Source organism: Narcine bancroftii, chromosome 5 (assembly GCF_036971445.1).
Source record: "Narcine bancroftii isolate sNarBan1 chromosome 5, sNarBan1.hap1, whole genome shotgun sequence".
Taxonomy (NCBI): Eukaryota; Metazoa; Chordata; class Chondrichthyes; order Torpediniformes; family Narcinidae; genus Narcine; species Narcine bancroftii.
The window spans coordinates 26,538,204-26,551,749 of record NC_091473.1 but is presented as its reverse complement, the minus strand read 5'-3'; the positions used below and the strand labels follow the sequence as shown (position 1 = coordinate 26,551,749).

Below are 13,546 nucleotides of genomic sequence, written 5' to 3'. Positions count from 1 at the left end.
ATTTAGTTTACCTTCTGTTTACCTTCACTTAAAGATGTACAAGACAGCAAAACACAATGCCAACTTTAACTGGTGGTAATCACTCATCTAATTTGAATCCTGTTAATGGCTGTAGGAAACCAAGAATGCAGTTATCATTGTTGGACTGAAAAAAATGACAATGACTTGGCAGCCATGTTGCTATCCCCCTGGCACCATCAGGTCTAACATGTGCATATTAATTGTACACCATGATCCACCTGTTCAGTTTTGGCAAGACTACTTTTCTTTATTGCAGTCCTTTCCTCAAGGTCACTTCTGGACATTTTTTTTCCAAAAGCATACAGATTCTCTCAAGAAATGAAATACAAAAGCAAAATCCTCCAGATGTGACACTAATCCTTTCAGAACTGAAATTTTCTTCTTAATTCTCTGCCATGCTTGACTATACAGCTTTTATTTAATCCAAAATCTTGTAAAGTCAATCATTCAAGAAAATATGAGATTAAGATATTCTACAATAATATTGGAAAGTAAAACAAAGCATCATTGTACTTTTGCAAAAAAACTTGAAATAAATGCTCTAAATTATTTATATATATTTTCAAAAACAGAGGTCACATTAATTTGTAGCAAGGCCCTAGAAGGGAACCATCACTATCAAGAGAGCAGTGAAAACTCAGGAAACTGTTCATGTTGATACTGTCTGAAGAAACATCAAAGACTGGTTCATCAACTCTGAAACATCACCATTTTAAATCTTTGATTCAAATGATCCATCAGTTGGAATGTCCTGCATTACAAATCCAATTGAGTAATTGGAAGGCCAACAACCAGAGGGAAATACATATTTCTATGAGACTTTCCTCAATCTTTCTCAAATCCAGATTAAAATCTCACCAATCATTTTCCAATTGCATGACTAATCTTCACATTTTCATCACTGTGGCTCTTGCATCTTCAAGAATAGCTTTTCCAATACTCCCAACAAGTCTTTCTCGTCTTTTATCCTGGCAGATTTCAACTGTCATCATTCACCAATTAGCTCAAGAGTTTTCCACAGCTTTCTATCATTTACATCCTTTAAATCAATCTTTTACAAAACAGTTGGCAACATTGCAGATTAGCCCTTGATCTACTCCAACTAATGTGCTGTATCCAATCTTCAAATTTTGCTAATTCATGTTTTGAAAAGTATGAAGCACCTTGAGCTCTGTTGCCAATTTTCAATGTTTTATGCCAGTTAACAACCAATATTCTCTTGTTTCATTTTTACAATCAGTCTTGTTTTCTTGCCCCTCCATCACAATCAATTACAATCTTAACAAGATCTGATCTTTGATTATATGGAATTTGTAGCTGTCATGGATCTCAATTAGCTGTTAGTTGGGCCTGGTTTGCACACCACCCATATGATTTTGATTCATAGCAGTTTACCTGAATGAATCCCATCTTTGCTCAAATATTTAAACATCTATGTGATTGTCATTTCAACATATATTATGCACTGAATCTGTTACTGAAGATGGAGACAGCTTTCCCTCAGTTCCAGTGCATTATCAGAAAATCAGACTTTGCCCTTTAGTCTTAAGATATGGGGAAAAAAACTTCCCATGGGAACACTCCTTTTTTAAATTAGATAAGCTTTCCTGTCAGAGGAGGATTTTTTTTTAAATAAGACAGTAAATATGGAATCTGACAAATCACACAAATTAGACATAAAAATTCTGAGTCACTTAATATGATATCAACTTGATATTAATTTTATCCAACTCCAGTACATTCACTCATCCAAATATCCCAAACTGTGCCACTCATCAAACATATTCATGACAGTCTGATGCAAGTTTTGATTATTATTTCAACCATCTCTGGTGGGCTCTGATTCCACTCTTCCCATTCCCCTGGGTCCAACCAGCCTTGTTCCTATTGGCAAACCAAGTGGTCAAAATGAGCACTGAAAAGCAGATATTGTACATTAGTTTGACCATAAGAATAACCATAAGATTTGGAACAAATGGTCAGTTGTGTGTTTAGAATGCAGGAGTGTTCAAGATTTTGAAGTTTTCCACTTATAGAATTATGTGGGCTTGCACTTGTCAAACCTCATTCATGTCTACAAAGGCAAAGTCAGAGAATCAAGTTCACTCCCACATTATTGCCTTCAGGCACTCCTAATGATTCAACGTTGACTGACCTTGATCTTTCTTTCTTTGACTCATGCTGTCACAGGACAAAATAATGCACAAGTAGAAATTCTGATTGTAGAATTTGGTGTATTGTCAAACCCCACATATTCCCATTTCACTTTCTCCTCCTCTTTCATTGTCTCAAATCTTATTTCCTTTAATATATTTTGAATACCAAAGGCATCACCTTTGATCCCCATCAAAAATACCTTTCTCTTCCTTTTGACATCATCTCTATCTTTTTGAAATAGCCCTGAACAAATTGTACATTACCATATTTTGGCCTCAATGAATTACTGATCACAAATCCACTCCAACAGTGGACACAGTTCTGATCAAACTTACGTTTGTATGAGATTTTATTACCAAGATTTCCACTGACACAAAGTGGGATAAACACTTGGCATAATATTTTCCCAGAGAGATAATTAATCTGTCAAAGGTGATACCAACTGCTCAATGTGCAGTTGCATTCTTGAATTTTACTTTGGGGATTCAATAAAGACTAAAGATTTTTAGATGTTTACAGCTCTCAGTCCAAAGTAGCCAATCACATGTCTGAAACCATATCCTCAGATTTAAATTTTCAAGTGGTCAGCTTCAAATCTACTGATGTACCTTTCACCTTTCCTACTATAATATTTACTGAATACAAAAACAACAATTCTTCACAGCTTCAAAAATTCCAATTCACCAGCTTCAAAGGATAGAAACAAAACCTCCCATTGCACTTTGGATGGTTTTCAAACTATTATTTAGTTTTGATGAAAATGTGACCATTTTTGTAAATTTACTACCAAATATCTTGATGTCTAGTATGGCAAGCTGAAGCAAAGACAATCCCCTTGTTGAATCAATTAGTTATTATGATTAATGTTTATGTGAGGCATGGACAGAATGTGCATTAACCAGTGCACTTGACAAGCATGACGAGAACCTGCAAAACAGCACTTGCCATGAATTCCATTAACTTCAACTTCATTTCATTCTCTAATGACAACATGATTACTTACACAAGCAACAAATTAGTTTGGTTACCTTGATACAGAATTTAGTCCATGCGATCCTATTTAAGGAACCACATTGGATTCAAAAGCCAAAAGATGTGTTTATAATTATGAAGCTGCATACATTTGATCTCTGTTGGGCCCATGAATTTTTCTGATCTCTGACAATGGTTACATAATGGAATTGTAATGGGTGTCGAAAGAACCAAAGGCTTGTTGATTCAAACCAAGGCTTTTATTAACTAAAAGACTGGAGCATATCACAAGTAGGTCGACCAGTCCAGAATGACCTGGTCTGGCTAGGAACAATCCTTTAAGACCTGCCAGTAGGTGTGGCTACGCTCTCAGCCAATCACAGTTATCCTACACTATCATCTGTACAGATACACTTTGGTGATAGAATCTGTACTATCACAGGAGGGATAGTTATGAATTTGCAGATGTCATCAAAGGTTACAATAAAATAAGTTCAAGGGTGGTATGGAGCATCTACAGCAATGCACTGATTATGTGCATAGGCATTACAAATTAATTTTAATCTAGAAAAGTATAATGAAAAGCAAGGATGTGCATGATAAATGTTAGTAAACTTTGATATGGAGACTAATAAAGGGACTTGGACACCCATCTCCAAAGTTGTCCAAAAATAGCAGGGCAGCTAGATAAGATAGTTCAGAACTCATTGGCTGAGATATGAGCAAGATGATTGTGTTGGAAATGTACATAAATTAACAAATTTGTGATACCAAGAGCACAGTATACAATTCTGTCCATTAAACCCATGATTTGCAAAGAGCTATCGAACGCTGCAGAATTTTAAAGACTTACTTATGAACTCCACTTGCTTGCTTTAGAATAGATGGAACTGAAAGGGAAATTTCATTGGTTCAGTCAAAAATTCAGGAAAGAACAAGAACTCTATATTCAGACATAAATCGAGAGAAAACATAATGAATATTAATAGAACAGACCTGAGATTCCCTCACCTCCAGACTTCAGTCAATGTGGATTGGCAAGAACATCACCTCCACAATCTCCATCAGCAATGGAGGACCACAGGAATAAATACTTAGAACCCCCTCTACACTCGCTGTGCACCTTTGACTGTGTGGCTAAGTCTTCTTCTTTCTTTGGCTTGGCTTTGTGGACGAAGATTTATGGAGGAGCCTGCTGCAGGCTCGTTGGGGACTGACAAGTCCGATGCGGGACAGGCAGGCAACGGAAAATTGGTGGGTTGGGGTTGGGTGTTGGGTTTTTCCTCCTTTATCTTTTGTCACTGAGGTGGGCTCTGCGGTCTTCTTCCAAGGAGGTTGCTACCCGCTGAACTGTGAGGCGCCAAGATGCACGGTTGGAGGCGAGATCAGCCCACTGGCGGGGGTCGATGTGGCAGGCACCAAGAGATTTCTTTAGGCCGTCCTTGTACAATAACAACAACATATATATTTGCTGATGATACAACCAATTTGGGGCAATGATTCAGCAGACAGGAGGGAAATTGAGAACTTGGCTGAATAGTGTGCAAACAACAACCTCTCACTCAATGTCAATAAGACCAAGGAGCTGATTGTTTACTTTAGGAAAGGAATACCAGAAATGCACGATCCCTAATCATTGGGGGAATCAGAGGTGTAGAGGATGAGAAACTTTAAATTCCTGGGGGGTCACATACTCCGATGACCTGTCGTGGATCCATCATATTAATGCCATTGTGAAGGAACCACGTCAGGACCTCTACTTCTTCAGGAGTTTATGGAGGTTTGGTATGACATCGGAAATGTTGAAAACACAGCAGTGTTGTGGAAAGTGTGCTGACAAGCTGCGTCGTGGCTGTGGCTGGGGCACCAACACCTCTGACCGAAAAATCCAACAAAAGTTAGTGGACACAGTCCAGTACATCACAGACAAAACTTTCCTCATCACCGAGAATATTCACATGGAACAATGCTGTCAGAGAACCTACACCACCCAGGACATCCTGTGCTCTTGTGGTTGCCATCAGGAAAGAGTTACAAGTGCCATAAGGCTTATTCCACCATAGTCAGGAATAGTATCTTATCCTTAAATTATACCTATCAATCTCCTGAACAACACTTATTCAAAGACTTTTGCTCATTATTTATTACTGAATATTTATACTTCTGTATTTGCTCAGTTTGATTACTTTTCTTTTGTTTACATTTCTTTATTTGTGTATATTGGAAATTTTTCCTGGCCTGCAGAAAAAAAAGAAGAGCTGGCTCTGAATGGGCAACTAAAGCGGCATGATCTGTAAAGAGTAGTTCACAGACAAGTTGCTCTTGCGTCTTGATGTGAGCTTGCAGGCGCCTCAGATTGAAGAGACTGCCATCCGTGTGGTACCGGATGTAAACAGCGTCTTCATTGTTGAGGTCTTTCATGGCTTGTTTCAGCATCATGCTGAAGAAGATTGAAAAGAGGGTTGGTGTGAGAACGCAGCCTTGCTTTACGCCATTGTTAATGGAGAAGGGTTCAGAGAGCTCATTGCTGTATCTGACCCGACCTTGTTGGTTTTCGTGCAGTTGGATAACCATGTTGAGGAACTTTGGGGGGCATCCGAGGCGCTCTAGTATTTGCCAAAGCCCTTTCCTGCTCACTGTGTCGAAGGCTTTGGTGAGGTCAACAAAGGTGATGTAGAGTCCTTTGTTTTGTTCTCTGCACTTTTCTTGGAGTTGTCTGAGGGCAAAGACCATGTCAGTAGTTCCTCTGTTTGCGCGAAAGCCGCACTGTGATTCTGGGAGAACATTTTCGGCAACACTAGGTATTATTCTTTTTAGGAGAATCCTAGCGAAGATTTTGCTTGCAATGGAGAGCAGCATGATTCCCCTGTAGTTTGAGCAGTCTGATTTCTCGCCTTTGTTTTTGTACAGCGTGATGATGATGGCATCACGAAGGTCCTGAGGCAGCTTTCCTTGGTCCCAGCAGAGCTTGAAAAACTCATGGAGTTTGGCATGCAGAGTTTTGCCGCCAGCCTGCTTGGATTTGGAGAATTATTGTAATAGGGAAACTCTTACTAGACCAAGGTTTGTTTCATTGAAATATGGGTGGCTGAGGGAAGATGTAATTAAGGTGTACAAAGCCTTAATTTTAAGAGAATGGGCCAATTTCCCTTGGCATAAAATTGATTACTGATAGAATAAAAAGAGAATTAAGGAAAAATTTTATGACACCTAGAATAGTGTTCAGAACGTGTCAGAAATGCTCATCATATTTCAGATCAGACAATGCTATGGACTGAGAGGTCAGAAGTTGTGTGACTGAAATAGTTTTTTTTGTCAGCATCGATATGTTGGGACAGATATTTTAAATGTCCAAGGCCCGCTCTGCACAGCCTCCTTTCGAACAAAGTTAGCTATCTTATCTGAAATGGATGGGACATGACTTCCCTCTGATTCTTGTGTACAACAACAGAGTCGGAGGCTAATTAGTAGATTTGTTCATCAAAATAGTTATGATTCACTCTCTGTAAAGCTAAAAATATTTCAGTCACTGTGGTCATTTGCTCAAGAACATGGAATAATACAGTAATAAGACCTTCGGTCCACAATGTCTGTGCTGAACATAATGCTGAAAAATTGGATTCTGCTGCTTGCATGAAACATATCCCTTTATTCCCTGCATATTCAACTGCATTCATTTTTAATCCAGGAAAGAGTGATGAAAAGCAAAGTTTTATATGTTAAAGTCAGGATACTCAAATACATTAACTTACTTGGACTGAGACCATCTGTGGACCTGCTCATTGCTGAGGTGGAGATCATAACACAGAAGGATCTGGACCAACTCGGAGAATAGGTAAAAATGTGGCAGATGGAGTTTAATGCAGACAATGTGAGGAAGGGCAGACCAAGATAGGACATAAACAATAAATGGTAGGGCACTAAGGAGTGTGGAGGAGCAAAGAGATCTGGGAATACAGATACATTGTTCCCTGAAGGAGGCGTCAAAGAAAGCTTTTGGGATCTTAGCCTTCAAAAATCAAAGCATTGAGGATAGGAACTGTGATGCTATGTTGAAGTCGTTTAAGACATTAGTTAAGCAAAATGTGGAATTGAAAGAGTACAGAGAAAATTTACTCGGATGTTGCTTGGTCTTCAAGAGTTGAGTTTCAGGGCAAGATTAAACAGGTTAGGACTTTATTCCTTGGAGCAAAGAAGAATGAGGGGAGACTTGATCGAGGTTTACAAGATTATGAGAGGGGTAGACAGAATGGATGGGAGCAGGCTTTTTTCCCCACAAATTTTAAGCTGAAAGGTGAAAGGTTTAGAGGGAACATTAGGGGAAAGTTCTTCACTCAGAGAGTGGTGGGAGTGTGGAATGGGCAGCCATCTGATGTGGTGAATGCGGCGGGCTCAGTCTTTAGTTTTAAGAATAGATTGGATAGATTCATGGATGAGAGAGGTCTGGGGGGTTATAGAATGGAAGAAGGACAATGGAACTAACAGAGTGGTGATCAGCATGGACTAGAAGGGCCTAATGGCCTGTTTTCTATGCTGCAGCATTCTCTGGTTCTTAAGTCAATTATTTTCTTAAACTTAGCTCAGTCATTCCTGTATTAAAGTACTTTTAATTGTAAATCATTAATTCACCAAAATTGCTAAAGATAAATTTCAGCCAAAAAAAAAATATGGACTGACCAGGAAGCAAAGTACTGACTACAAGCTTCTAGTTTCTGTTCAGAGCTGTCATGCAGGACCATCAGATTAGACTGACAGAACATGCCCACAGTAATTCCCCTGTGAATATTGTTATAGCATTTAATCAAAATACAGTTATAAAATCCCCATACTGACTTGGGAAGGGCCTGAGCAAGACAAAAAGGAGGTAAAAAAAATTACACTGTCACATAGAGCTAATCCTGGTATTATTTTATGCATTTACAATATCAATAGGACTTGGTTTATCCACAATCAATACTCAGATTTATGTGTTATCATGAAATAAGTTTTGAAGTTTGAATCTAAATCAATGGATTGAGTGGAAACAAATCATTAACGAGGGAGAAAGAAAACCATCGATGACTGCTGTCACATTTTCAGTCTGCTCCTCATGAATCTGAATTCCACTCAAACAGAAAGCATCGCTAACTTCTTTGCCATCCCTTATGTAAATATATCACAGCTAACAGAAGTCTAACAAGGTAGTTAGCATGTTTTAAGTAATTCTGAACATCAGGTCAAGATGGTGCTCATTTACTCACGACCAAAATCAATATTATATATGAATTGCACAAGTGATTTTTCTTGTTTGTTTGGATGTTTCGACTCTTCACAGTGGGAAGGTAGGCACTATAAGACAGACAGAGTTGCCATTGGTCTTGCCTGAGATGAGAGAAAGAGAAGCAAACAAGGATCCCTTTAGAATAGCTGAGTGTGCATGTATTCGCCTCCAGTGCTCCCGCAGCTTATGTCAGCTGATAATCAACTTGAACTTGAACATTAGTGTTAAGGGAACATTGCTGCATACATACTGTCCCAGACTTACAGGCATGAATTTTAACTTCAGCAAGACTATGATTACTGTAAACACATCACAAATTGTGAATATGTACAGATAGCAAATTTTGAATTTGTCAGTTTCAGGCTCTAAGACACCACACATAATCTGTAATTCCTCTGCAATACCATAATAAAAATTAATCTTTCCAGTCATGCCATTACTACATTAGTTTCAGTGGAGTTCAATTTCAGGTATTGAAGGGCTGTTGATAAGAAAGAAAAGTAATGCAATTATTGAATTCATTTGGATTGGTCTTATGTGTTTCCTCAATGATGTTTTAATCATCATCCAAAGTTCAAAAGTCAGTAAAGTTCTACCAATGGTTTAAGGATTTTAGTGGAGTTTTTTTTTCATGGAGAACTTGCACTAGCCTGCCCACATCACTCCATCACATTGCTGCAGACCCTGCCAAAATTTAGGGACTTTGGACTTGTCAGTCTCTGGTTTCATTTGAATAAGGCTGTGGTAACCTCATCAGAGATGAAGTACCTGCCCAGGAAATTCACGGCCAAACTCATTGCTGCAGTTACCCAGATAGCTCACCCTAACAGTTTCATGATTGTATCTGGTGACTTCAATAGCTCCAATCTGAAAGCAGTTCTACCACGGTTCCAACAACATGTCAACTTCACCACCAGAGGAGATAACACCCTCTATTGAGTATACACCAATGTCCCCATCTGCCCCACACCTCCACCTTGGATACTCAACCACATATTGATCCTGATAACCCCAGCATGCAAACTGCTGGATAAAATTAACTGAGTCAGTTCACAGAGAGATTATGATGTGGACTGGGGTGGGGGAGTGGGGCACAGCAGCACTGCAAGACTGCTTTAGTAACATGGACTACAGCTGTTTCAGGAAGGTGGCCATTTTAAATGGCTATAGCAAGGAATACACAAGCTCAGTAACTGACTACATGAGCAAGTGCATCAAAATGTCACAGTGATCAAATGCTACACACTCAGGGCTAACCATAAACCATGGGTTGATGCAGAGGTCCATGCATTCTCAGACCTCATGTTGCCTCAGGACATGAGTTGGCAATCAGACCAGTCAGGGCTGCTCTCCTATCAATCCAGAAGCCAAAGCCTGGGTAGGCATGGAAGATCCATAGACAGCTCTAAGACACCGACAACATGAGGTGCATGGGGCAAGGTATCAAAACAATACTAGATCACAGAAATCCTTGATGTCATTGACATCAACGATTCCCTTTCAGACAGACTGAACATCATCTATGCATGGTTTGATGATTAAAAAAAGTGGACGTCAAATAAAGCTTTGTCTCTCCCTGAAGAAAAGGCCCCTTGCATAGCCATGGCCAAGGTGAAGAGAGTCCTATCCAGGGTGAAAACACCCATGGAGATCTTCAAAATGTCATTGCAGTAGTCTATCACCCCTGCAGGTTTCAAGGCAGCCACAATTATCCTGGTATCAAATAGGGAGACTGTACTAGGCCTCAACGACTACTGCCCTGTGGCATGGAACTCCATCATTATGAAATGCTTCAAGGATCTAATGAAGGAATGTATTAAAGCACAACTCCGAGGGACACTGACCCATTTCAATTCACCGACAGATGGAACCATTCCAATGACAATCACTCCACTCCATCCTGACTCATATGACATGCCAGACTGCTGTTTGTTAATTTCAGCTCAGCGTTTAATAAGATTATTCCCCAGTGGCTGGAAGAGGAGCTGTCCTTGCTAGGATTCAACAACCTTCTCTGAAACTGGATCCTGGACTTCTGAATGGAAATCCTACAGTCTGTCCAGATCAGCAGCAGAAAGTTGAGCTCCATCACGCTGACCACTAGGCATTCCTTCGGGCTGTGTGTGTGCTCAGCCCACTTCTGTTCAACTATCAAACCGAGTTACATGGTGATCTTTAGCAATGGTCTTTATACCATATCTCAGTGTTCACTCAAAAATCAGCCACAACAGGCAGATGTGCGCAAGGTTTTTGTGAAATCATGGGTCACTGCACACCCCAGTAAGATTTCAAATATAGTGGACTATTGGTGATCAAGCAATGGAAATTATTAGCAGTTTCACTTTAAGGTATTAAGTACCAATTATCCTGCTCCACTTTCACATTTTCAGACTTGCATTTCCACTGAACCTCCACAGCTAAAAGTATTTTCACTCACATTCTCATCCAAATGATTAAAAATAAATCAAGATTTGTTAATTCTAATATATTTTATATTTATATATATGAATACAAATAATTGAGAGTTCACAGCTGTCACTAATTTGATAAAATCAGAAAAGTTCATGCCAAACATTTGACAAAATTGGCATTGCTAAAGCATGAAACAGTGAGTTGCAGAGGCAAATGGACAAAGTGATGCAGAAGTCAAAGGGCAATATTATATTTAGGTTAGATTTTTTTCAGAGATATTTATTGATCTGAATGAATTCCATTAGAACAGTCATTATAATCCAATTATTTACATGAAATAAAACCATGACAGTGTCATTTGATTAAAATATCCAGGGTGGCATCAATATCTCTGACTTGGAAGTGCACAGGCATACAGAACTGCCATCACAAACCTAGACATACAACTGGGCAGGCCGAGTCTGCTTTGCGACATGTCTATGGGGGTTCCCCAGGCCGATAGTCCCCATGTCTTGGAGATGGTGCCTTTTTGATGAAGTTCACAACTTGTCCCATCCCTCCATCAGAGCAACGGTCAAGCTTATGGCAACCAAATATGTAGAGCATAAACTTAAGAAAGATGTTATGCAGTGGGCCCACTGCCAAACTTCCAAAATACAGCAGCACACCAAGACACCTCTCCAGTCTTTCCCAGCAGCATGCTGACGTTTTGAGCATGTGCATATAGACCTGGTTTGACCCCTCCCTGTGTCTCAGAACATGAGATATATCCTCACGGTCATAGCCAATTCACACAATGGCCAGAGGCCATCCCAATATCATCCAATGGTGCTGAGATATCCACCAGAGCATTTATTGCCAACTACATCCCAAGATTTGGAGTTCCCACAAATGTCACCTCAAACCACGGAGTGCAATTCACCTCCGCATTATGGACTGCCCTTGCGTGGTTTTGTGCATCACGCTACAGCGTACCACCCACAGTCCAATGGTCTTGTGGAACGTTTCCACCAGCAATTCAAGACCGTACTCAAAGCCTTACTCACCAGGCCCAATTGGCCCAATAGTGCACTATCTCAAAGGAAGAAATGGCACTATTGTCTGCAAAAATGGTTTTTGATTCAGTTCTCTCGGTTCCAGGTGACGTTCACTTCTCGTCCGACTCTTACCCTTCTGACATGAACATGCTTCAGTAGCTTCAACACCACATCACAATAAGAAAACCGATTCCAACCAACTGGCATGGAATCTCCAAACAGCATCTGTCTCCAGCCCTCTTCGACACTGACTTTGTGTTCGTATGTAGACAGGCCCCAGGAACACCATTGCAACGGCCATATGATGGCCCTTTCCATGTGATCAAAAGGGATGGGGTCATGTACACATTAGACAATGGGAGATATTCTCAACTGTTTGTTATCGACTCAAACCAGCACATGTTCACCCTACTACCGCTATTCACTCCCCCCAGCCCAGGAGACAAGGGCATCCGCCTAAGGCACGCACAGCCGGTTAATTTCTTTTGGGTGATGATACTGTGGGGGTGGTGTAGCGGGCCAAGTGGCCGCATAGTGTGGGCTGAACCATCGCCTGTGCAGCTGACTGAGTAGCCGCTCAGTGCCGCAGGCCTGGTCGCAGTTCACTCACCTGGCCGGAGGGGGCACACGGCCTGCGGGCCAGGTCGCAGTGCACTAGGGATTTGGGTACTCACCTACAAGATGGCGCAGGGCTCCTGTCATCTTTATTTTAAGACACATGCCCTTTAGGTGAGTTGCAGGCATGGGGTGATATCACATCTGGCCCCGGGTGTCCGGGCCGGAAAGCATTTAAAAGAGGAGGCAAATTTGAATAAAAGGTATTTGCTGACTAACCATTGTTTCTGATTAATTGATTTAGTACCTCCACTGGAGTAATTGCAACAGAAGTATATGACTAATTTGACTTTCAATCATCTCTGTCAACAGAAGGTATCACTGTCCTGCTCTAAAGTATTAAAAAAATGTAAATAAAATGCCCAAGAACATATCATTCACTGTTAATTCAGTGTCTTATTATTTTAAAATAATTTACATTCAATACAATCACTCAATCACCAATATGTATTTTCATCTCGTTATATCCAATATGCCTGAATGGTTCTTGTGTTGCTGAATATGGTAACAATTTCTACTTTCAAAACTAATGAACATTCAATCAAGAACTTGAACAGAGGTAGATGGTTTCATATTGGCACTTTATGAAGAACTATCATTAAAAAGGCACGATGGCGAAATGAACAACCTTGTGGACCTCGATAATTGGTCTCTCGGGGCCAACCACCACGAGTCTATCAATGTGAAAATTCCCAAACTAAAGCTCTGAACTTCAAAATAACAAAGTTTTATTTTCTGCATTACTGTAACTAGCTTTATCTCCATTCTTATGAAATGAAATCCATGGAGGAAAACAACACCACATACCTTGCCAATTGTTAAAAGGTGAAAATGCCAATGTTATTTAATTATTGCCAACTTGTAATTTTAGACCACAAATAAAGGCAACTTCAGCTGCAGTCTAATAAAGCAAATCTACCTCCTGCCTTTGTCAGGCAAATGATTCAAAACAGAAAATGCCAGACACATTGTGTCATAATTAATTATTCATACAACCTTTATTTTGGGATCATTTATACTAAATCACAAATACAATGCAGATCTTATTTTAATTAAATTACTCTTTGCAGTG

General features: G+C 39.9%; 1 protein-coding gene across 34 annotated transcripts in view; it reads right to left on the bottom strand.

The window, feature by feature from the left end:
* The window catches only part of LOC138763207 (contactin-4-like), a 2,221,540-nt gene that overhangs the window by 1,291,043 nt on the left and 916,951 nt on the right, over window positions 1-13,546 (bottom strand). For 6 of the 34 annotated variants that reach the window (XM_069936975.1, XM_069936973.1, XM_069936979.1 and 3 more), the window contains one exon: window positions 4,004-4,040. The exons of the other annotated variants lie outside the window; for them this stretch is intronic. The gene's annotated coding sequence lies outside the window, so the exon portion shown is untranslated. The remainder of the gene's footprint in view (window positions 1-4,003; window positions 4,041-13,546) is intronic. 34 annotated transcript variants of the gene reach the window in all.